Source organism: Coregonus lavaretus (genome assembly GCF_964263955.1).
Source record: "Coregonus lavaretus genome assembly, contig: HAP1_SCAFFOLD_473, whole genome shotgun sequence".
In the NCBI taxonomy this organism is placed as follows: domain Eukaryota; kingdom Metazoa; phylum Chordata; class Actinopteri; order Salmoniformes; family Salmonidae; genus Coregonus; species Coregonus lavaretus.
In genome coordinates, this window is record NW_028164230.1 from 251626 (window position 1) to 276255 (window position 24630).

A 24630-nucleotide genomic window follows, 5' to 3' on the forward strand; every position below is an offset into this window, starting at 1 on the left:
TATTGTCTTATAGCCAGTTAGAGAGGACATGTTGTCTTATAGCCAGTTAGAGAGGACATGTTGTCTCACAGCCTGTTAGAGAGGACATGTTGTCTTATAGCCAGTTAGAGAGGACATGTTGTCTCACAGCGTGTTAGAGAGGACATGTTGTCTCACAGCGTGTTAGAGAGGACATGTTGTCTTATAGCCAGTTAGAGAGGACATGTTGTCTTATAGCCAGTTAGAGAGGACATGTTGTCTTATAGCCAGTTAGAGAGGACATGTTGTCTCACAGCGTGTTAGAGAGGACATGTTGTCTTATAGCCAGTTAGAGAGGACATGTTGTCTTATAGCCAGTTAAAGAGGACATGTTGTCTTATAGCCAGTTAGAGAGGACATGTTGTCTTATAGCCAGTTAGAGAGGACATGTTGTCTTACAGCCTGTTAGAGAGGACATGTTGTCTCACAGCGTGTTAGAGAGGACATGTTGTCTTATAGCCAGTTAGAGAGGACATGTTGTCTTACAGCCAGTTAGAGAGGACATGTTGTCTTATAGCGTGTTAGAGAGGACATGTTGTCTTATAGCCAGTTAGAGAGGACATGTTGTCTTATAGCCAGTTAGAGAGGACATGTTGTCTTATAGCCAGTTAGAGAGGACATGTTGTCTCACAGCGTGTTAGAGAGGACATGTTGTCTTATAGCCAGTTAGAGAGGACATGTTGTCTTACAGCCAGTTAGAGAGGACATGTTGTCTTACAGCCTGTTAGAGAGGACATGTTGTCTCACAGCGTGTTAGAGAGGACATGTTGTCTTACAGCCAGTTAGAGAGGACATGTTGTCTCACAGCCTGTTAGAGAGGACATGTTGTCTTATAGCCAGTTAGAGAGGACATGTTGTCTCACAGCGTGTTAGAGAGGACATGTTGTCTTATAGCCAGTTAGAGAGGACATGTTGTCTTACAGCCTGTTAGAGAGGACATGTTGTCTCACAGCGTGTTAGAGAGGACATGTTGTCTTATAGCCAGTTAGAGAGGACATGTTGTCTTATAGCCAGTTAGGGAGGACATGTTGTCTTATAGCCAGTTAGAGAGGACATGTTGTCTTATATCCAGTTAGAGAGGACATGTTGTCTCTCAGCCTGTTAGAGAGGACATGTTGTCTCACAGCGTGTTAGAGAGGACATGTTGTCTTATAGCCAATTAGAGAGGACATGTTGTCTTATAGCCAGTTAGGGAGGACATGTTGTCTTATAGCCAGTTAGAGAGGACATGTTGTCTCACAGCCAGTTAGAGAGGACATGTTGTCTCACAGCGTGTTAGAGAGGACATGTTGTCTCACAGCCTGTTAGAGGGGACATGTTGTCTTATAGCCAGTTAGAGAGGACATGTTGTCTTACAGCCAGTTAGAGAGGACATGTTGTCTTACAGCCTGTTAGAGAGGACATGTTGTCTCACAGCGTGTTAGAGAGGACATGTTGTCTTATAGCCAGTTAGAGAGGACATGTTGTCTTATAGCCAGTTAGGGAGGACATGTTGTCTTATAGCCAGTTAGAGAGGACATGTTGTCTCACAGCGTGTTAGAGAGGACATGTTGTCTTATAGCCAGTTAGAGAGGACATGTTGTCTTACAGCCAGTTAGAGAGGACATGTTGTCTTACAGCCTGTTAGAGAGGACATGTTGTCTCACAGCGTGTTAGAGAGGACATGTTGTCTTACAGCCAGTTAGAGAGGACATGTTGTCTCACAGCCTGTTAGAGAGGACATGTTGTCTTATAGCCAGTTAGAGAGGACATGTTGTCTCACAGCGTGTTAGAGAGGACATGTTGTCTTATAGCCAGTTAGAGAGGACATGTTGTCTTACAGCCTGTTAGAGAGGACATGTTGTCTCACAGCGTGTTAGAGAGGACATGTTGTCTTATAGCCAGTTAGAGAGGACATGTTGTCTTATAGCCTGTTAGAGAGGACATGTTGTCTTATAGCCAGTTAGAGAGGACATGTTGTCTTAAAACCAGTTAGAGAGGACATGTTGTCTTACAGCCAGTTAGAGAGGACATGTTGTCTTATAGCCAGTTAGAGAGGACATGTTGTCTTATAGCCAGTTAGAGAGGACATGTTGTCTCACAGCGTGTTAGAGAGGACATGTTGTCTCAGAGCCTGTTAGAGAGGACATGTTGTCTTATAGCCAGTTAGAGAGGACATGTTGTCTCACAGCCAGTTAGAGAGGACATGTTGTCTCACAGCGTGTTAGAGAGGACATGTTGTCTCACAGCCTGTTAGAGAGGACATGTTGTCTTATAGCCAGTTAGAGAGGACATGTTGTCTTACAGCCAGTTAGAGAGGACATGTTGTCTTATAGCCAGTTAGAGAGGACGTGTTGTCTTATAGCCAGTTAGAGAGGACATGTTGTCTTATAGCCAGTTAGAGAGGACATGTTGTCTTATAGCCAGTTAGAGAGGACATGTTGTCTCACAGCGTGTTAGAGAGGACATGTTGTCTCACAGCGTGTTAGAGAGGACATGTTGTCTTATAGCCAGTTAGAGAGGACATGTTGTCTTATAGCCTGTTAGAGAGGACATGTTGTCTTATAGCCAGTTAGAGAGGACATGTTGCCTTATAGCCTGTTAGAGAGGACATTTTGTCTTATAGCCAGTTAGAGAGGACATGTTGTCTTATAGCCTGTTAGAGAGGACATGTTGTCTTATAGCCTGTTAGAGAGGACATGTTGTCTCACAGCCTGTTAGAGAGGACATGTTGTCTCACAGCGTGTTAGAGAGGACATGTTGTCTTATAGCCAGTTAGAGAGGACATGTTGTCTTATAGCCAGTTAGAGAGGACATGTTGTCTTATAGCCAGTTAGAGAGGACATGTTGTCTTACAGCCAGTTAGAGAGGACATGTTGTCTCACATCGTGTTAGAGAGGACATGTTGTCTTATAGCCAGTTAGAGAGGACATGTTGTCTCACAGCGTGTTAGAGAGGACATATTGTCTTATAGCCAGTTAGAGAGGACATGTTGTCTTATAGCCAGTTAGAGAGGACATGTTGTCTCACAGCGTGTTAGAGAGGACATGTTGTCTTATAGCGTGTTAGAGAGGACATGTTGTCTTATAGCCAGTTAGAGAGGACATGTTGTCTTATAGCCAGTTAGAGAGGACATGTTGTCTTATAGCCAGTTAGAGAGGACATGTTGTCTTATAGCCTGTTAGAGAGGACATGTTGTCTCACAGCGTGTTAGAGAGGACATGTTGTCTCAGAGCCTGTTAGAGAGGACATGTTGTCTCACAGCCTGTTAGAGAGGACATGTTGTCTCACAGCGTGTTAGAGAGGACATGTTGTCTTATAGCCAGTTAGAGAGGACATGTTGTCTTATAGCCTGTTAGAGAGGACATGTTGTCTTATAGCCAGTTAGAGAGGACATGTTGTCTTATAGCCAGTTAGAGAGGACATGTTGTCTTATAGCCAGTTAGAGAGGACATGTTGTCTCTCAGCCTGTTAGAGAGGACATGTTGTCTCACAGCGTGTTAGAGAGGACATGTTGTCTTATAGCCAGTTAGAGAGGACATGTTGTCTTATAGCCAGTTAGGGAGGACATGTTGTCTTATAGCCAGTTAGAGAGGACATGTTGTCTCACAGCCAGTTAGAGAGGACATGTTGTCTCACAGCGTGTTAGAGAGGACATGTTGTCTCACAGCCTGTTAGAGAGGACATGTTGTCTTATAGCCAGTTAGAGAGGACATGTTGTCTTACAGCCAGTTAGAGAGGACATGTTGTCTTATAGCCAGTTAGAGAGGACGTGTTGTCTTATAGCCAGTTAGAGAGGACATGTTGTCTTATAGCCAGTTAGAGAGGACATGTTGTCTTATAGCCAGTTAGAGAGGACATGTTGTCTCACAGCGTGTTAGAGAGGACATGTTGTCTCACAGCGTGTTAGAGAGGACATGTTGTCTTATAGCCAGTTAGAGAGGACATGTTGTCTTATAGCCTGTTAGAGAGGACATGTTGTCTTATAGCCAGTTAGAGAGGACATGTTGCCTTATAGCCTGTTAGAGAGGACATTTTGTCTTATAGCCAGTTAGAGAGGACATGTTGTCTTATAGCCTGTTAGAGAGGACATGTTGTCTTATAGCCTGTTAGAGAGGACATGTTGTCTCACAGCCTGTTAGAGAGGACATGTTGTCTCACAGCGTGTTAGAGAGGACATGTTGTCTTATAGCCAGTTAGAGAGGACATGTTGTCTTATAGCCAGTTAGAGAGGACATGTTGTCTCACAGCGTGTTAGAGAGGACATGTTGTCTTACAGCCAGTTAGAGAGGACATGTTGTCTCACAGCCTGTTAGAGAGGACATGTTGTCTTACAGTCAGTTAGAGAGGACATGTTGTCTTACAGCCTGCTAGAGAGGACGTGTTGTCTCAGCATATTAGAGAGGACATGTTGTCTCAACCTTTTAGATAGGATGTGTTTTCTCACAGCCTGTTATGGAGCACATGTTGACTTAGCCTTTTAGATAGGACGTGTTGTCTTACAGCCTTTTAGAGAGGACGTGTTGTCTAAGCCTGTTAGAATGGACATGTTGCCTCAGTCTGTTAGAGAGGACGTGTTGTCTCATTCTGTTAGAGAGGACGTATTGACTCAGTCTGTTAGAGAGGACGTATTGTCTCATTCTGCTAGAGAGGACGTATTGACTCAGTCTGTTAGAGAGGACGTATTGACTCAGTCTGTTAGAGAGGACGTATTGACTCAGTCTGTTAGAGAGGACGTATTGACTCCGTCTGTTAGAGAGGACGTATTGACTCAGTCTGTTAGAGAGGACGTATTGACTCAGTCTGTTAGAGAGGACGTATTGACTCAGTCTGTTAGAGAGGACGTATTGACTCAGTCTGTTAGAGAGGACATATTGTCTTATAGCCTGTTAGAGAGGACATGTTGTCTTATAGCCAGTTAGAGAGGACATGTTGTCTCACAGCGTGTTAGAGAGGACATGTTGTCTCACAGCGTGTTAGAGAGGACATGTTGTCTCACAGCGTGTTAGAGAGGACATGTTGTCTCACAGCCTGTTAGAGAGGACATGTTGTCTCACAGCGTGTTAGAGAGGACATGTTGTCTTACAGCCAGTTAGAGAGGACATGTTGTCTCACAGCGTGTTAGAGAGGACATGTTGTCTCACAGCCTGTTAGAGAGGACATGTTGTCTTACAGCCAGTTAGAGAGGACATGTTGTCTTACAGCCAGTTAGAGAGGACATGTTGTCTTATAGCCAGTTAGAGAGGACATGTTGTCTTATAGCCAGTTAGAGAGGACATGTTGTCTCACAGCGTGTTAGAGAGGACATGTTGTCTCACAGCGTGTTAGAGAGGACATGTTGTCTTATAGCCAGTTAGAGAGGACATGTTGTCTTATAGCCTGTTAGAGAGGACATGTTGTCTTATAGCCAGTTAGAGAGGACATGTTGCCTTATAGCCTGTTAGAGAGGACATTTTGTCTTATAGCCAGTTAGAGAGGACATGTTGTCTTATAGCCTGTTAGAGAGGACATGTTGTCTTATAGCCTGTTAGAGAGGACATGTTGTCTCACAGCCTGTTAGAGAGGACATGTTGTCTCACAGCGTGTTAGAGAGGACATGTTGTCTTATAGCCAGTTAGAGAGGACATGTTGTCTTATAGCCAGTTAGAGAGGACATGTTGTCTCACAGCGTGTTAGAGAGGACATGTTGTCTTACAGCCAGTTAGAGAGGACATGTTGTCTCACAGCCTGTTAGAGAGGACATGTTGTCTTACAGTCAGTTAGAGAGGACATGTTGTCTTACAGCCTGCTAGAGAGGACGTGTTGTCTCAGCATATTAGAGAGGACATGTTGTCTCAACCTTTTAGATAGGATGTGTTTTCTCACAGCCTGTTATGGAGCACATGTTGACTTAGCCTTTTAGATAGGACGTGTTGTCTTACAGCCTTTTAGAGAGGACGTGTTGTCTAAGCCTGTTAGAATGGACATGTTGCCTCAGTCTGTTAGAGAGGACGTGTTGTCTCATTCTGTTAGAGAGGACGTATTGACTCAGTCTGTTAGAGAGGACGTATTGTCTCATTCTGCTAGAGAGGACGTATTGACTCAGTCTGTTAGAGAGGACGTATTGACTCAGTCTGTTAGAGAGGACGTATTGACTCAGTCTGTTAGAGAGGACGTATTGACTCCGTCTGTTAGAGAGGACGTATTGACTCAGTCTGTTAGAGAGGACGTATTGACTCAGTCTGTTAGAGAGGACGTATTGACTCAGTCTGTTAGAGAGGACGTATTGACTCAGTCTGTTAGAGAGGACATATTGTCTTATAGCCTGTTAGAGAGGACATGTTGTCTTATAGCCAGTTAGAGAGGACATGTTGTCTCACAGCGTGTTAGAGAGGACATGTTGTCTCACAGCGTGTTAGAGAGGACATGTTGTCTCACAGCGTGTTAGAGAGGACATGTTGTCTCACAGCCTGTTAGAGAGGACATGTTGTCTCACAGCGTGTTAGAGAGGACATGTTGTCTTACAGCCAGTTAGAGAGGACATGTTGTCTCACAGCGTGTTAGAGAGGACATGTTGTCTCACAGCCTGTTAGAGAGGACATGTTGTCTTACAGCCAGTTAGAGAGGACATGTTGTCTTACAGCCAGTTAGAGAGGACATGTTGTCTTATAGCGTGTTAGAGAGGACATGTTGTCTTATAGCCAGTTAGGGAGGACATGTTGTCTCACAGCCAGTTAGAGAGGACATGCTGTCTTATAGCCAGTTAGAGAGGACATGTTGTCTTATAGCCAGTTAGAGAGGACATGTTGTCTTACAGCCAGTTAGAGAGGACATGTTGTCTTATAGCGTGTTAGAGAGGACATGTTGTCTTATAGCCTGTTAGAGAGGACATGTTGTCTTATAGCCAGTTAGAGAGGACATGTTGTCTCACAGCGTGTTAGAGAGGACATGTTGTCTCACAGCGTGTTAGAGAGGACATGTTGTCTTATAGCCAGTTAGAGAGGACATGTTGTCTCACAGCCTGTTAGAGAGGACATGTTGTCTCACAGCGTGTTAGAGAGGACATGTTGTCTTACAGCCAGTTAGAGAGGACATGTTGTCTCACAGCCTGTTAGAGAGGACATGTTGTCTTACAGCCAGTTAGAGAGGACATGTTGTCTTACAGCCTGCTAGAGAGGACGTGTTGTCTCAGCATATTAGAGAGGACATGTTGTCTCAACCTTTTAGATAGGATGTGTTTTCTCACAGCCTGTTATGGAGCACATGTTGACTTAGCCTTTTAGATAGGACGTGTTGTCTTACAGCCTTTTAGAGAGGACGTGTTGTCTAAGCCTGTTAGAATGGACATGTTGCCTCAGTCTGTTAGAGAGGACGTGTTGTCTCATTCTGTTAGAGAGGACGTATTGACTCAGTCTGTTAGAGAGGACGTATTGTCTCATTCTGCTAGAGAGGACGTATTGACTCAGTCTGTTAGAGAGGACGTATTGACTCAGTCTGTTAGAGAGGACGTATTGACTCAGTCTGTTAGAGAGGACGTATTGACTCAGTCTGTTAGAGAGGACGTATTGACTCAGTCTGTTAGAGAGGACGTATTGACTCAGTCTGTTAGAGAGGACGTATTGACTCAGTCTGTTAGAGAGGACGTATTGACTCAGTCTGTTAGAGAGGACATATTGTCTTATAGCCTGTTAGAGAGGACATGTTGTCTTATAGCCAGTTAGAGAGGACATGTTGTCTCACAGCGTGTTAGAGAGGACATGTTGTCTCACAGCGTGTTAGAGAGGACATGTTGTCTCACAGCGTGTTAGAGAGGACATGTTGTCTCACAGCCTGTTAGAGAGGACATGTTGTCTCACAGCGTGTTAGAGAGGACATGTTGTCTTACAGCCAGTTAGAGAGGACATGTTGTCTCACAGCGTGTTAGAGAGGACATGTTGTCTCACAGCCTGTTAGAGAGGACATGTTGTCTTACAGCCAGTTAGAGAGGACATGTTGTCTTACAGCCAGTTAGAGAGGACATGTTGTCTTATAGCGTGTTAGAGAGGACATGTTGTCTTATAGCCAGTTAGGGAGGACATGTTGTCTCACAGCCAGTTAGAGAGGACATGTTGTCTTATAGCCAGTTAGAGAGGACATGTTGTCTTATAGCCAGTTAGAGAGGACATGTTGTCTTACAGCCAGTTAGAGAGGACATGTTGTCTTATAGCGTGTTAGAGAGGACATGTTGTCTTATAGCCTGTTAGAGAGGACATGTTGTCTTATAGCCAGTTAGAGAGGACATGTTGTCTCACAGCGTGTTAGAGAGGACATGTTGTCTCACAGCGTGTTAGAGAGGACATGTTGTCTTATAGCCAGTTAGAGAGGACATGTTGTCTTATAGCCAGTTAGAGAGGACATGTTGTCTCACAGCGTGTTAGAGAGGACATGTTGTCTTACAGCCAGTTAGAGAGGACATGTTGTCTCACAGCCTGTTAGAGAGGACATGTTGTCTTACAGTCAGTTAGAGAGGACATGTTGTCTTACAGCCTGCTAGAGAGGACGTGTTGTCTCAGCATATTAGAGAGGACATGTTGTCTCAACCTTTTACATAGGATGTGTTTTCTCACAGCCTGTTATGGAGCACATGTTGACTTAGCCTTTTAGATAGGACGTGTTGTCTTACAGCCTTTTAGAGAGGACGTGTTGTCTAAGCCTGTTAGAATGGACATGTTGCCTCAGTCTGTTAGAGAGGACGTGTTGTCTCATTCTGTTAGAGAGGACGTATTGACTCAGTCTGTTAGAGAGGACGTATTGTCTCAGTCTGTTAGAGAGGACGTATTGACTCAGTCTGTTAGAGAGGACGTATTGACTCAGTCTGTTAGAGAGGACGTATTGACTCAGTCTGTTAGAGAGGACGTATTGACTCAGTCTGTTAGAGAGGACGTATTGACTCAGTCTGTTAGAGAGGACGTATTGACTCAGTCTGTTAGAGAGGACGTATTGACTCAGTCTGTTAGAGAGGACATATTGTCTTATAGCCTGTTAGAGAGGACATGTTGTCTTATAGCCAGTTAGAGAGGACATGTTGTCTCACAGCGTGTTAGAGAGGACATGTTGTCTTACAGCGTGTTAGAGAGGACATGTTGTCTTACAGCCAGTTAGAGAGGACATGTTGTCTTATAGCCAGTTAGAGAGGACATGTTGTCTTATAGCCAGTTAGAGAGGACATGTTGTCTTATAGCCTGTTAGAGAGGACATGTTGTCTTATAGCGTGTTAGAGAGGACATGTTGTCTCACAGCGTGTTAGAGAGGACATGTTGTCTCACAGCGTGTTAGAGAGGACATGTTGTCTTATAGCCAGTTAGAGAGGACATGTTGTCTTATAGCCTGTTAGAGAGGACATGTTGTCTTACAGCCTGTTAGAGAGGACATGTTGTCTTATAGCCAGTTAGAGAGGACATGTTGTCTTATAGCCAGTTAGGGAGGACATGTTGTCTTATAGCCAGTTAGAGAGGACATGTTGTCTTATAGCCAGTTAGAGAGGACATGTTGTCTTATATCAATCAATTTTTCAATCAATTTTATTTTATATAGCCCTTCTTACATCAGCTAATATCTCGAAGTGCTGTACAGAAACCCAGCCTAAAACCCCAAACAGCTAGTAATGCAGGTGTAGAAGCACGGTGGCTAGGAAAAACTCCCTAGAAAGGCGAAAACCTAGGAAGAAACCTAGAGAGGAACCAGGCTATGAGGGGTGGCCAGTCCTCTTCTGGCTGTGCCGGGTGGAGATTATAACAGAACCATGCCAAGATGTTCAAAAATGTTCATAAGTGACAAGCATGGTCAAATAATAATCAGGAATAAATCTCAGTTGGCTTTTCATAGCCGATCATTAAGAGTTTGAAAACAGCAGGTCTGGGACAGGTAGGGGTTCCATAACCGCAGGCAGAACAGTTTAAACTGGAATAGCAGCAAGGCCAGGCGGACTGGGGACAGCAAGGAGTCACCACGGCCGGTAGTCCCGACGTATGGTCCTAGGGCTCAGGTCTCTCAGTTGGCTTTTCATAGCCGATCATTAAGAGTTGAAAACAGCAGGTCTGGGACAGGTAGGGGTTTCGTAGCCGCAGGCAGAACAGTTGAAACTGGAATAGCAGCAAGGCCAGGCGGACTGGGGACAGCAAGGCGTCATCATGCCCGGTAGTCCTGACGTATGGTCCTAGGGCTCAGGTTCTCAGAGAGAAAGAGAGAACGAGAGAATTAGAGAGAGCATACTTAAATTCACACAGGACACTGGATAAGACAGGAGAAGTACTCCAGGTATAACCAACTAACCCCAGCCCCCCGACACATAAACTACTGCAGCATAAATACTGGAGGCTGAGACAGGAGCGGTCCGGAGACACTGTGGCCCCATCCGAAGAAACCCCCGGACAGGGCCAAACAGGAAGGATATAACCCCACCCACTCCGCCAAAGCACAGCCCCCGCACCACTAGAGGGATATCCCCAACCACCAACTTACAATCCTGAGACAAGGCCGAGTATAGCCCACAGAGGTCTCCACCACAGCACAAACCAAGGGGGGGGCGCCAACCCAGACAGGAAGATCACGTCAGTAACTCAACCCACTCAAGTGACGCACCCCTCCCAGGGACGGCATGAAAGAGCACCAGCAAGCCAGTGACTCAGCCCCTGCAACAGGGTTAGAGGCAGAGAACCCCAGTGGAGAGGGGAACCGGCCTGGCAGAGACAGCAAGGGCTGTTCGTTGCTCCAGCCTTTCCGTTCACCTTCACACTCCTGGGCCAGACTACACTCAATCATATGACCTACTGAAGAGATAAGTCTTCAGTAAAGACTTAAAGGTTGAGACTGAGTCTGCGTCTCTCACATGGGTAGGCAGACTGTTCCATAAAAATGGAGATCTATAGGAGAAAGCCCTGCCTCCCGCTGTTTGCTTAGAAATTCTAGGGACAATTAGGAGGCCTGCGTCTTGTGACCGTAGCGTACGTATTGGTATGTACGGCAGGACCAACTCGGAAAGATAGGTAGGAGCAAGCCCATGTAACGCTTTATAGGTTAACAGTAAAACCTTGAAATCAGCCCTTGCCTTAACAGGAAGCCAGTGTAGGGAAGCTAGCACTGGAGTAATATGATCAAATTTCTTGGTTCTAGTCAGGATTCTAGCAGCCGTATTTAGCACTAACTGAAGTTTATTTAGTGCTTTATCCGGGTAGCCGGAAAATAGAGCATTGCAGTAGTCTAACCTAGAAGTAACAAATGCATGGATTAATTTTTCTGCATCATTTTTGGACAGAAAATTTCTGATTTTTGCAATGTTACGTAGATGGAAAAAAGCTGTCCTTGAAACAGTCTTGATATGTTCGTCAAAAGAGAGATCAGGGTCAAGAGTAACGCCTAGGTCCTTCACAGTTTTATTTGAGACGACTTTACAACCATCAAGATTAATTGTCAGATTTAACAGAAGATCTCTTTGTTTCTTGGGACCTAGAACAAGCATCTCTGTTTTGTCCGAGTTTAAAAGTAAAAAGTTTTCAGCCATCCACTTCCTTATGTCTGAAACACAGGCTTCTAGCGAGGGCAATTTTGGGGCTTCACCATGCTTCATTGAAATGTACAGCTGTGTGTCATCCGCATAGCAGTGAAAGTTAACATTATGTTTTCGAATAACATCCCCAAGAGGTAAAATATATAGTGAAAACAATAGTGGTCCTAAAACGGAACCTTGAGGAACACCGAAATGTACAGTTGATTTGTCGGAGGACAGACCATTCACAGAGACAAACTGATATCTTTCCGACAGGTAGGATCTAAACCAGGCCAGAACTTGTCCGTGTAGACCAATTTGGGTTTCCAGTCTCTCCAAAAGAATGTGGTGATCGATGGTGTCAAAGGCAGCACTAAGGTCTAGTAGCACGAGGACAGATGCAGAGCCTCGGTCTGACGCCATTAAAAGGTCATTTACCACCTTCACAAGTGCAGTCTCAGTGCTATGATGGGGTCTAAAACCAGACTGAAGCATTTCGTATACATTGTTTGTTTTCAGAAAGGCAGTGAGTTGCTGCGCAACAGCTTTTTCTAAAATTTTTGAGAGGAATGGAAGATTCGATATAGGCCGATAGTTTTTTATATTTTCCGGGTCAAGGTTTGGCTTTTTCAAGAGAGGCTTTATCACTGCCACTTTTAGTGAGTTTGGTACACATCCGGTGGATAGAGAGCTGTTTATTATGTTCAACATAGGAGGGCCAAGCACAGGAAGCAGCTCCTTCAGCAGTTTAGTAGGAATAGGATCCAGTATGCAGCTTGAAGGTTTAGAGGCCATGATTATTTTCATCATTGTGTCAAGAGATATAGTACTAAAACACTTAAGTGTCTCTCCCGATCCCAGGCCCTCGCAGAGCTGTGCAGATCCAGGACAGCTAAGCCCTGGAGGAATACGCAGATTCAAAGAGGAGTCCGTAATTTGCTTTCTAATGGTCATGATCTTTTCCTCAAAGAAGTTCATGAATTTATCACTGCTGAAGTGAAAGCCATCCTCTCTTGGGGAATGCTGCTTTTTAGTTAGCTTTGCAACAGTATCAAAAAGAAATTTTGGATTGTTCTTATTTTCCTCGATTAAGTTGGAAAAGTAGGATGATCGAGCAGCAGTGAGGGCTCTTCGGTACTGCACGGTACTGTCTTTCCAAGCTAGTCGGAAGACTTCCAGTTTGGTGTGGCGCCATTTCCGTTCCAATTTCCTGGAAGCTTGCTTCAAAGCTCGGGTATTTTCTGTATACCAGGGAGCTAGTTTCTTATGACAAATGTTTTTCGTTTTTAGGGGTGCAACTGCATCTAGGGTATTGCGCAAGGTTAAATTGAGTTCCTCAGTTAAGTGGTTAACTGATTTTTGTCCTCTGACGTCCTTGGGTAGGCAGAAGGAGTCTGGAAGGGCATCAATGAATTTTTGTGTTGTCTGAGAATTTATAGCACGACTTTTGATGCTCCTTGGTTGGGGTCTGAGCAGATTATTTGTTGCGATTGCAAACGTAATAAAATGGTGGTCCGATAGTCCAGGATTTTGTGGAAAAACATTAAGATCTACAACATTTATTCCATGGGACAAAACTAGGTCCAGAGTATGACCGTGGCAGTGAGTAGGTCCAGAGACATGTTGGACAAAACCCACTGAGTCGATAATGGCTCCGAAAGACTTTTGGAGTGGGTCTGTGGACTTCTCCATGTGAATATTAAAATCACCAAAAATTAGAATATGATCTGCTATGACTACAAGGTCTGATAGGAATTCAGGAAACTCAGAGAGGAACGCTGTATATGGCCCAGGAGGCCTGTAAACAGTAGCTATAAAAAGTGATTGAGTAGGCTGCATAGATTTCATGACTAGAAGCTCAAAAGATGAAAACGCCATTTTTTTTTTTGTAAATTGAAATTTGCTATCGTAAATGTTAGCAACACCTCCGCCTTTGCGGGATGCACGGGGAATATGGTCACTAGTGTAACCAGGAGGTGAGGCCTCATTTAACACAGCAAATTCATCAGGCGTAAGCCATGTTTCAGTCAGGCCAATCACATCAAGATTATGATCAGTGATTAGTTCATTGACTATGACTGCCTTTGAAGTGAGGGATCTAACATTAAGTAACCCTATTTTGAGATGTGAGGTATCACAATCTCTTTCAATAATGGCAGGAATGGAGGAGGTCTTTATCCTAATAAGATTGCTAGGGTGAACACCGCCATGTTTAGTTTTGCCCAACCTAGGTCGAGGCACAGACACAGTCTCAATGGGTATGGCTGAGCTGACTACACTGACTGTGCTATTGGCAGACTCCACTAAGCTGGCAGGTTGGCTAACAGCCTGCTGCCTGGCCTGCACCCTATTTCACTGTGGGGCTAGAGGAGTTAGAGCCCTATCTATGTTGGTAGATAAGAGGAGAGCACCCCTCCAGCTAGGATGGAGTCCGTCACTCCTCAGCAGGTCAGGCTTGATCCTGTTTGTGGGTGAGTCCCAGAAAGAGGGCCAATTATCCACAAATGTTATCTTTTGGGAGGGGCAGAAAACAGTTTTCAACCAGCGATTGAGTGCTGAGACTCTGCTGTAGAGCTCGTCACTTCCCCTAACTGGGAGGGGGCCAGAGACAATTTCTCGATGCCGACACATCTTTCTAGCTGATTTACACGCTGAAGCTATGTTGCACTTGGTGACCTCTGACTGTTTCATCCTAACATCGTTGGTGCCGACGTGGATAACAATATCTCTATACTCTCTACACTCGCCAGTTTTAGCTTTAGCCAGCACCATCTTTAGATTAGCCTTAACGTCGGTAGCCCTGCCCCCTGGTAAACAGTGTATGATCGCTGGGTGATTCGTTTTAAGTCTAATACTGCGGGTAATGGAGTCGCCAATGACTAGGGTTTTCAATTTGTCAGAGCAATTTGTTAGAGAGGACATGTTGTCTTATAGCCAGTTAGAGAGGACATGTTGTCTTATAGCCAGTTAGAGAGGACATGTTGTCTTATAGCCAGTTAGAGAGGACATGTTGTCTTATAGCGTGTTAGAGAGGACATGTTGTCTCACAGCGTGTTAGAGAGGACATGTTGTCTCACAGCGTGTTAGAGAGGACATGTTGTCTTATAGCCTGTTAGAGAGGACATGTTGTCTTATAGCCAGTTAGAGAGGACATGTTGTCTTATAGCCAGTTAGAGAGGACATGTTGTCTCACAGCCTGTTAGAGAGGACATGTTGTCTTACAGCCAGTTAGAGAGGACATGTTGTCTCACAGCGTGTTAGAGAGGATATGTTGTCTTATAGCCTGTTAGAGAGGACATGTTGTCTTATAGCCAGTTAGAGAGGACATGTTGTCTTATAGCCAGTTAGAGAGGACATGTTGCCTTATAGCCAGTTAGAGAGGACATGTTGTCGTATAGCCAGTTAGAGAGGACATGTTGCCTTATAGCCAGTTAGAGAGGACATGTTGTCTTATAGCCTGTTAGAGAGGACATGTTGTCTTATAGCCAGTTAGAGAGGACATGTTGTCTTATAGCCAGTTAGAGAGGACATGTTGTCTTATAGCCTGTTAGAGAGGACATGTTGTCTTATAGCCAGTTAGAGAGGACATGTTGTCTTATAGCCAGTTAGAGAGGACATGTTGTATCACAGCCTGTTAGAGAGGACATGTTGTCTCACAGCCTGTTAGAGAGGACATGTTGTCTTATAGCCAGTTAGAGAGGACATGTTGTCTTATAGCCAGTTAGAGAGGACATGTTGTCTTATAGCCAGTTAGAGAGGACATGTTGTCTTATAGCCAGTTAGAGAGGACATGTTGTCTTATAGCCAGTTAGAGAGGACATGTTGTCTTATAGCCAGTTAGAGAGGACATGTTGTCTTACAGCCTGCTAGAGAGGACGTGTTGTCTCAGCATATTAGAGAGGACATGTTGTCTCAACCTTTTAGATAGGATGTGTTTTCTCACAGCCTGTTATGGAGCACATGTTGACTTAGCCTTTTAGATAGGACGTGTTGTCTTACAGCCTTTTAGAGAGGACATGTTGTCTAAGCCTGTTAGAATGGACATGTTGCCTCAGTCTGTTAGAGAGGACGTGTTGTCTCATTCTGTTAGAGAGGACGTATTGACTCAGTCTGTTAGAGAGGACGTATTGACTCAGTCTGTTAGAGAGGACGTATTGACTCAGTCTGTTAGAGAGGACGTATTGTCTCATTCTGTTAGAGAGGACGTATTGACTCAGTCTGTTAGAGAGGACGTATTGACTCAGTCTGTTAGAGAGGACGTATTGACTCAGTCTGTTAGAGAGGACGTATTGACTCAGTCTGTTAGAGAGGACGTATTGACTCAGTCTGTTAGAGAGGACGTATTGACTCAGTCTGTTAGAGAGGACGTGTTGTCTCATTCTGTTAGAGAGGACGTATTGACTCAGTCTGTTAGAGAGGACGTATTGACTCAGTCTGTTAGAGAGGACGTATTGACTCAGTCTGTTAGAGAGGACGTATTGACTCAGTCTGTTAAACAGGATGTGTAGTCTCATCATGTTAGAGAGGACATGTTGCCTCACAGCCTGTTGGAGAGGACGTGGTGTCTCACATCCTGCAACAGAGTATTTGTTGTCTCAACCTGTTAGAGAGGACGTGTTGTCTCAACCTTTTAGAGAGGACGTGTTGTCTCAACCTGTTAGAGAGGACGTGTTGTCTCAACCTGTTAGAGAGGACGTGTTGTCTCAACCTGTTAGAGAGGATGTGTTGTCTCAGCCTGTTAGAGAGGATGTGTTGTCTCAACCTGTTAGAGAGGACGTTTTGTCTCAACCTGTTAGAGAGGATGTGTTGTCTCAACCTGTTAGAGAGGACGTGTTGTCTCAACCTGTTAGAGAGGACGTGTTGTCTCAACCTGTTAGAGAGGACTTTTGTATTTGTATTTATTATGGAGCCCCATTAGTTCCTGCCAAGGCAGCAGCTACTCTTCCTGGGGTTTATTATGGATCCCCATTAGTTCCTGCCAAGGCAGCAGCTACTCTTCCTGGGGTTTATTATGGAGCCCCATTAGTTCCTGCCAAGGCAGCAGCTACTCTTGGGTTCCAGCAAAATTAAGGCAGTTCATACAATTTAAAAAACATTCCATTACATTCACAGATTTCACAACACCTTGTGCCTTCAGGCCCCTCCTCCACCTCTACCACATACCTACAATTCAAAATCCATGTGTACGTGTGTGTATAGTGCGAATGTTATCGTGTGTGTTTGTGTGCATGTGTCTGTGCCTATGTTTGTGTTGCTTCACAGTCCCCGCTGGTCCATAAGGTGTTTAAAAAAAACTAATTTTACTGCTTGCATCGGTTACTTGATGTGGAATAGAGTTCCACGTAGTCATGGCTCTATGTAGTACTGTGCGCCTCCCATAGTCTGTTCTGGACTTGGGGACTGTGAAGAGACCTCTGGTGGCATGTCTTGTGGGGTATGCATGGGTGTCTGAGCTGTGTGCTAGTAGTTTAAACAGACAGTAGTGATGAAGTCAATATCTCCTACACTTTGAGCCAGAAGAGATTTACATAATTTTAGCTCTTTGTGTACATCCAAGGGCCAGCCGTGCTGCCCTGTTCTGAGCCAATTGTAATTTTCCTAATTCCCATTTTGTGGCACCTGACCACACGACTGAACAGTAGTCCAGGTGTGACAAAACTAGGGCCTGTAGGACCTGCCTTGTTGATAGTGTTGTTAAGAAGGCAGAGCAGAGCTTGATTATAGACAGACTTCTCCCCATCTTAGCTACTGTTGTATCAATATGTTTTGACCATGACAGTTTACAATCCAGGGTTACTCCAAGCAGTTTAGTCACCTCAACTTGCTAAATTTCCACATTATTTATTACGAGATTTAGTTGAGGTTTAGGGTTTAGTGAATGATTTGTCCCAAATCCAATGATTTTAGTTTTTTGAAATATTTAGGACTAACTTATTTCTTGCCACCCATTCTGAAACTGACTGCAGCTCTTTGTTAAGTGTTGCAGTGACTTCACTCACTGTAGTAGCTGACGTGTATAGTGTTGAGTCATCCACATACATAGACACACTGGCTTTACTCAAAGCCAGTGGCATGTCATTAGTAAAGATTGAAAAAAGTAATGGGCCTAGACAGCTGCCCTGGGGAATTCCTGATTCTACCTGGGTTATGTTGGAAAGGCTTCCATTAAAGAACACCCTCTGTGTTCTGTTAGACAGGTAACTCTTTATCCACAATATAGCAGGGGGTGTAAAGCCATAACACATACGTTTTTCCAGCAGCAGACTATGATCGATAATGTCAAAAGCCGCACTGAAGTCTAACAAAAGGAGCTCCCACAATCTTTTTATCATCAATGTCTCTCAGCCAATCATCAGTCATTTGTGTAAGTGCTGTGCTTGTTGAACGTCCTTCCTATAAGCATGCTGAAATTTGTTGTCAACATGTTGTCTTATAGCCTGTTAGAGAGGACATGTTGTCTTATAGCCAGTTAGAGAGGACATGTTGTCTTATAGCCAGTTAGAGAGGACATGTTGTATCACAGCCTGTTAGAGAGGACATGTTGTCTCACAGCCTGTTAGAGAGGACATGTTGTCTTATAGCCAGTTAGAGAGGACATGTTGTCTTATAGCCAGTTAGAGAGGACATGTTGTCTTATAGCCAGTTAGAGAGGACATGTTGTCTTATAGCCAGTTAGAGAGGACATGTTGTCTTATAGCCAGTTAGAGAGGACATGTTGTCTTATAGCCAGTTAGAGAGGACATGTTGTCTTACAGCCTGCTAGAGAGGACGTGTTGTCTCAGCATATTAGAGAGGACATGTTGTCTCAACCTTTTAGATAGGATGTGTTTTCTCACAGCCTGTTATGGAGCACATGTTGACTTAGCCTTTTAGATAGGACGTGTTGTCTTACAGCCTTTTAGAGAGGACATGTTGTCTAAGCCTGTTAGAATGGACATGTTGCCTCAGTCTGTTAGAGAGGACGTGTTGTCTCATTCTGTTAGAGAGGACGTATTGACTCAGTCTGTTAGAGAGGACGTATTGACTCAGTCTGTTAGAGAGGACGTATTGACTCAGTCTGTTAGAGAGGACGTATTGTCTCATTCTGTTAGAGAGGACGTATTGACTCAGTCTGTTAGAGAGGACGTATTGACTCAGTCTGTTAGAGAGGACGTATTGACTCAGTCTGTTAGAGAGGACGTATTGACTCAGTCTGTTAGAGAGGACGTATTGACTCAGTCTGTTAGAGAGGACGTATTGACTCAGTCTGTTAGAGAGGACGTGTTGTCTCATTCTGTTAGAGAGGACGTATTGACTCAGTCTGTTAGAGAGGACGTATTGACTCAGTCTGTTAGAGAGGACGTATTGACTCAGTCTGTTAGAGAGGACGTATTGACTCAGTCTGTTAAACAGGATGTGTAGTCTCATCATGTTAGAGAGGACATGTTGCCTCACAGCCTGTTGGAGAGGACGTGGTGTCTCACATCCTGCAACAGAGTATTTGTTGTCTCAACCTGTTAGAGAGGACGTGTTGTCTCAACCTTTTAGAGAGGACGTGTTGTCTCAACCTTTTAGAGAGGACGTGTTGTCTCAACCTGTTAGAGAGGACGTGTTGTCTCAACCTGTTAGAGAGGACGTGTTGTCTCAACCTGTTAGAGAGGATGTGTTGTCTCAGCCTGTTAGAGAGGATGTGTTGTCTCAACCTGTTAGAGAGGACGTTTTGTCTCAACCTGTTAGAGAGGATGTGTTGTCTCAACCTGTTAGAGAGGACGTGTTGTCTCAACCTGTTAGAGAGGACGTGTTGTCTCAACCTGTTAGAGAGGACTTTTGTATTTGTATTTATTATGGAGCCCCATTAGTTCCTGCCAAGGCAGCAGCTACTCTTCCTGGGGTTTATTATGGATCCCCATTAGTTCCTGCCAAGGCAGCAGCTACTCTTCCTGGGGTTTATTATGGAGCCCCATTAGTTCCTGCCAAGGCAGCAGCTACTCTTCCTGGGGTTTATTATAGAACCCCATTAGTTCCTGCCAAGGCAGCAGCTACTCTTCCTGGGGTTTATTATGGATCCCCATTAGTTCCTGCCAAGGCAGCAGCTACTCTTCCTGGGGTTTGTTATGGATCCCCATTAGTTCCTGCCAAGGCATCAGCTACTCTTCCTGGGGTTTATTATGGATCCCCATTAGTTCCTGCCAAGGCATCAGCTACTCTTCCTGGGGTTTATTATGGATCCCCATTAGTTCCTGCCAAGGCATCAGCTACTCTTCCTGGGGTTTATTATGGATCCCCATTAGTTCCTGCCAAGGCAGCAGCTACTCTTCCTGGGGTTTATTATGGATCCCCATTAGTTCCTGCCAAGGCAGCAGCTACTCTTCCTGGGGTTTATTATGGATCCCCATTAGTTCCTGCCAAGGCAGCAGCTACTCTTCCTGGGGTTTATTATGGATCCCCATTAGTTCCTGCCAAGGCAGCAGCTACTCTTCCTGGGGTTTATTATGGATCCCCATTAGTTCCTGCCAAGGCAGCAGCTACTCTTCCTGGGGTTTATTATGGATCCCCATTAGTTCCTGCCAAGGCAGCAGCTACTCTTCCTGGGGTTTCTTATGGATCCCCATTAGTTCCTGCCAAGGCAGCAGCTACTCTTCCTGGGGTTTATTATGGATCCCCATTAGTTCCTGCCAAGGCAGCGGCTACTCTTCCTGGGGTTTATTATGGATCCCCATTAGTTCCTGCCAAGGCAGCGGCTACTCTTCCTGGGGTTTATTATGGATCCCCATTAGTTCCTGCCAAGGCAGCGGCTACTCTTCCTGGGGTTTATTATGGATCCCCATTAGTTCCTGCCAAGGCAGCGGCTACTCTTCCTGGGGTTTATTATGGATCCCCATTAGTTCCTGCCAAGGCAGCGGCTACTCTTCCTGGGGTTTATTATGGAACCCCATTAGTTCCTGCCAAGGCAGCGGCTACTCTTCCTGGGGTTTATTATGGATCGCCATTAGTTCCTGCCAAGGCAGCAGCTACTCTTCCTGGGGTTTATTATGGATCCCCATTAGTTCCTGCCAAGGCAGCAGCTACTCTTCCTGGGGTTTATTATGGATCCCCATTAGTTCCTGCCAAGGCAGAAGCTACTCTTTCTGGGGTTTATTATGGATCCCCATTAGTTCCTGCCAAGGCAGCGGCTACTCTTCCTGGGGTTTATTATGGATCCCCATTAGTTCCTGCCAAGGCAGCGGCTACTCTTCCTGGGGTTTATTATGGATCCCCATTAGTTCCTGCCAAGGCAGCAGCTACTCTTCCTGGGGTTTATTATGGAGCCCCATTAGTTCCTGCCAAGGCAGCAGCTACTCTTCCTGGGGTTTATTATGGATCCCCATTAGTTCCTGCCAAGGCAGCAGCTACTCTTCCTGGGGTTTATTATGGATCCCCATTAGTTCCTGCCAAGGCAGCAGCTACTCTTCCTGGGGTTTATTATGGAGCCCCATTAGTTCCTGCCAAGGCAGCAGCTACTCTTGGGTTCCAGCAAAATTAAGGCAGTTCATACAATTTAAAAAACATTCCATTACATTCACAGATTTCACAACACCTTGTGCCTTCAGGCCCCTCCTCCACCTCTACCACATACCTACAATTCAAAATCCATGTGTACGTGTGTGTATAGTGCGTATGTTATCGTGTGTGTTTGTGTGCATGTGTCTGTGCCTATGTTTGTGTTGCTTCACAGTCCCCGCTGGTCCATAAGGTGTTTAAAAAAAACTAATTTTACTGCTTGCATCGGTTACTTGATGTGGAATAGAGTTCCACGTAGTCATGGCTCTATGTAGTACTGTGCGCCTCCCATAGTCTGTTCTGGACTTGGGGACTGTGAAGAGACCTCTGGTGGCATGTCTTGTGGGGTATGCATGGGTGTCTGAGCTGTGTGCTAGTAGTTTAAACAGACAGTAGTGATGAAGTCAATATCTCCTACACTTTGAGCCAGAAGAGATTTACATAATTTTAGCTCTTTGTGTACATCCAAGGGCCAGCCGTGCTGCCCTGTTCTGAGCCAATTGTAATTTTCCTAATTCCCATTTTGTGGCACCTGACCACACGACTGAACAGTAGTCCAGGTGTGACAAAACTAGGGCCTGTAGGACCTGCCTTGTTGATAGTGTTGTTAAGAAGGCAGAGCAGAGCTTGATTATAGACAGACTTCTCCCCATCTTAGCTACTGTTGTATCAATATGTTTTGACCATGACAGTTTACAATCCAGGGTTACTCCAAGCAGTTTAGTCACCTCAACTTGCTAAATTTCCACATTATTTATTACGAGATTTAGTTGAGGTTTAGGGTTTAGTGAATGATTTGTCCCAAATCCAATGATTTTAGTTTTGGAAATATTTAGGACTAACTTATTCCTTGCCACCCACCATGAAACTAACTGCAGCTCTTTGTTAAGTGTTGCAGTCATTTCAGTTGCTGTAGTAGCTGACATGTATAGTGTTGAGTCATCCGCATACATAGACACACTGGCTTTACTCATTTTTACATTTTTAGTCATTTAGCAGACGCTCTTATCCAGAGCGACTTACAGTTAGTGAATACATATTTTTTTATACTGGCCCCCCATGGGAAACAAACCCACAACCCTGGCGTTGCAAACGCCATGCTCTATCAACTGAGCTACATCCCTGCCGGCCATTCCCTCCCCTACCCTGGACGACGCTGGGCCAATTGTGCGCCGCCCATGAGTCTCCCGGTCGCGGCCGGCTGCGACAGAGCCTGGATTCGAACCAGGATCTCTAGTGGCACAGTTAGCACTGCGATGCAGTGCCTTAGACCACTGCGCCACTCAGGAGTACGCTACTCAAAGCCAGTGGCATCTCATTAGTGAAGACTGAAGAAAGTAAGGTGCCTAGACAGCTGCCCTGGGGAATTCCTGATTCTACCTGGATTTTATTAGAGAGGCTTCCATTAAAGAACACCCTCTGTGTTCTGTTAGACAAGTAACTCTTTATCCACAATATAGCAGGGGGTGTAAAGCCATAACACATATGTTCTTCCATCAGCAGACTATGATCGATAACGTCAAAAGCCACACTGAAGTCTAACAAAACAGCCCCCACAATCTTTGTATCATCAATTTCTCTCAGCCAATCATCAGTCATTTGTGTAAGTGCTATACTTGTTGAATGTTGGTTCTCAATTTGTTTACTGTAAAATAGCATTGTATCTGGTCAAACACTATTTTTTCCAAAAGTTTACTAAGGATTGGTAACAGGTTGATTGGTCTGCTATTTGAGCCAGTAAAGGGGGCTTCACTATTCTTGGGTAGCAGAATGACTTTTGCTTCCCTCCAGGCCTGAGGGCACACACTTTCTAGTAGGCTTAAGTAAGCATTTCACGTTAATGTCTACACCTGTTGTATTCGGCGCATGTGGCAAATTAAATTTGATTTGATTTTGATTTTAAGATATGTAAAATAGGCGTGGCAATATCGTCCGCTATTATCCTCAGTAATTTTCCATCCAAGTTGTCAGACCCCGGTGGCTTGTCATTGTTGATCAACAATAATCATTTTTTCACCTCTTCCACACTCACTTTACAGAATTCAAAATTACTTTGTTTGTCTTTCATAATTTGGTCAGATATACTTGGATGTGTAGTGTCACCGTTTGTTGCTGGCATGTCATGCCTAAATTTGCTAATCTTGCCAGTGAAAAAATAATTAAAGTAGTTGGCAATATCAGTTGGTTTTGTGATGAATGAGCCATCTGATTCAATTAATAATTTAGCTGCGTTTGCCTTTTTTCCCAAATGTCATTTAAGGTGCTCCAAAGCTTTTTACTATCATTCTTTGTCATTTATCTTTGTTTCATAGTGTAGTTTCTTATTTTTATTCAGTTTAGTCACATGATTTCTCAATTTGCAATACGTTTGCCAATCGGTTGTGCAGCCAGACTTATTTGTTGTCTCAGTCTGTTTGAGAGGACGTGTTGTCAGACTGTTAATTAGGACGTGTTTTCTCCGCCTGTCAGAGAGGATGTGTTTTCTCAGCCTGTTACATTTTACATTTTTAGTCATTTAGCAGACGCTCTTATCCAGAGCGACTTACAGGAGCAATTAGGGTTAAGTGCCTTGCTCAAGGGCACATCGACAGATTTTTCACCTAGTCGGCTCGGGGATTAGAGCCAGCGACCTTTCGGTTACTGGCACAACGCTCTTAACCACTAAGCTACCTGCCGCTCCATGTTAGAGAGGATGTGTTGTCTCAGCCTGTTAGAGAGGACGTGTTGTCTCAACCTGTTAGAGAGGATGTGTTTTCTCAGCCTGTTAGAGAGGATGTGTTGTCTCAACCTGTTAGAGAGGATGTGTTGTCTCCGCCTGTTAGAGAGGATGTGTTGTCTCAGCCTGTTAGAGAGGATGTGTTGTCTTACAACCTGTTAGAGAAGACGTGTTGTCTCCGCCTGTTAGAGAGGAAGGAGATTATCCCTCCGCCGTCTCCATCTCCGTACAATACCAGTCAGGTTAAACAGTCTCTATCTCTTATCTGGTCTCCATCGCCTGGTACTCAGGGCTCTATTGTCCCTCTAAACACTCTGACATCAATGCAAATGCAATGGAAAATCACATCAAAACAGCATCTTGCTTTTAAAACTCACCTCACTGTGATGATCAATTTGAAGAAAGAAGTTCAACAACAGGTTGAAACTTAGTGTAAAACATGATCGTTGTGGATGTTGTTTCAAAGCCTAACACAATGAAATGGACAGCGCTTTCTAAGGTGATGATGAATTCAAAACACCCATACACATATTAGAGCTTAAAAACTGAATTAAAATTATGAATGTGCCGTTATACAATACATGGCCTACTGTTTATTACACATGACAAAAACAATAAAACTAATAAATACTGATTGAAGATGTCTTTGGTACATAATTGATCTAGCCTATACTTTTGTTTTACATATTAGTAAAGACAAGATTAAATTGAGAATAGTCTGACAGGTGGAAATATGATCACTTGATGAGAGAACAGCTTTGCAGCCTGAGGCAAGGAACAGAGCGCAAGCTTTTTTTGCAACTTTCTTAAATCATCAATAGCCTACAGTATATTCACATCATGCAGCCCATTTATCTTTTGATTTCTAAGACATTAAAAGGTTAGCATAAATCTG

At 44.3% G+C, this 24630-nt stretch overlaps 1 protein-coding gene across 1 annotated transcript in view; it reads left to right on the forward strand.

Moving 5' to 3' along the window:
* LOC311117303 (A disintegrin and metalloproteinase with thrombospondin motifs 3-like) overlaps positions 1-24630 on the forward strand; it is a gene marked incomplete at both ends in the record, with an annotated part of 289214 nt that overhangs the window by 227326 nt on the left and 37258 nt on the right. The window lies entirely within an intron of this gene.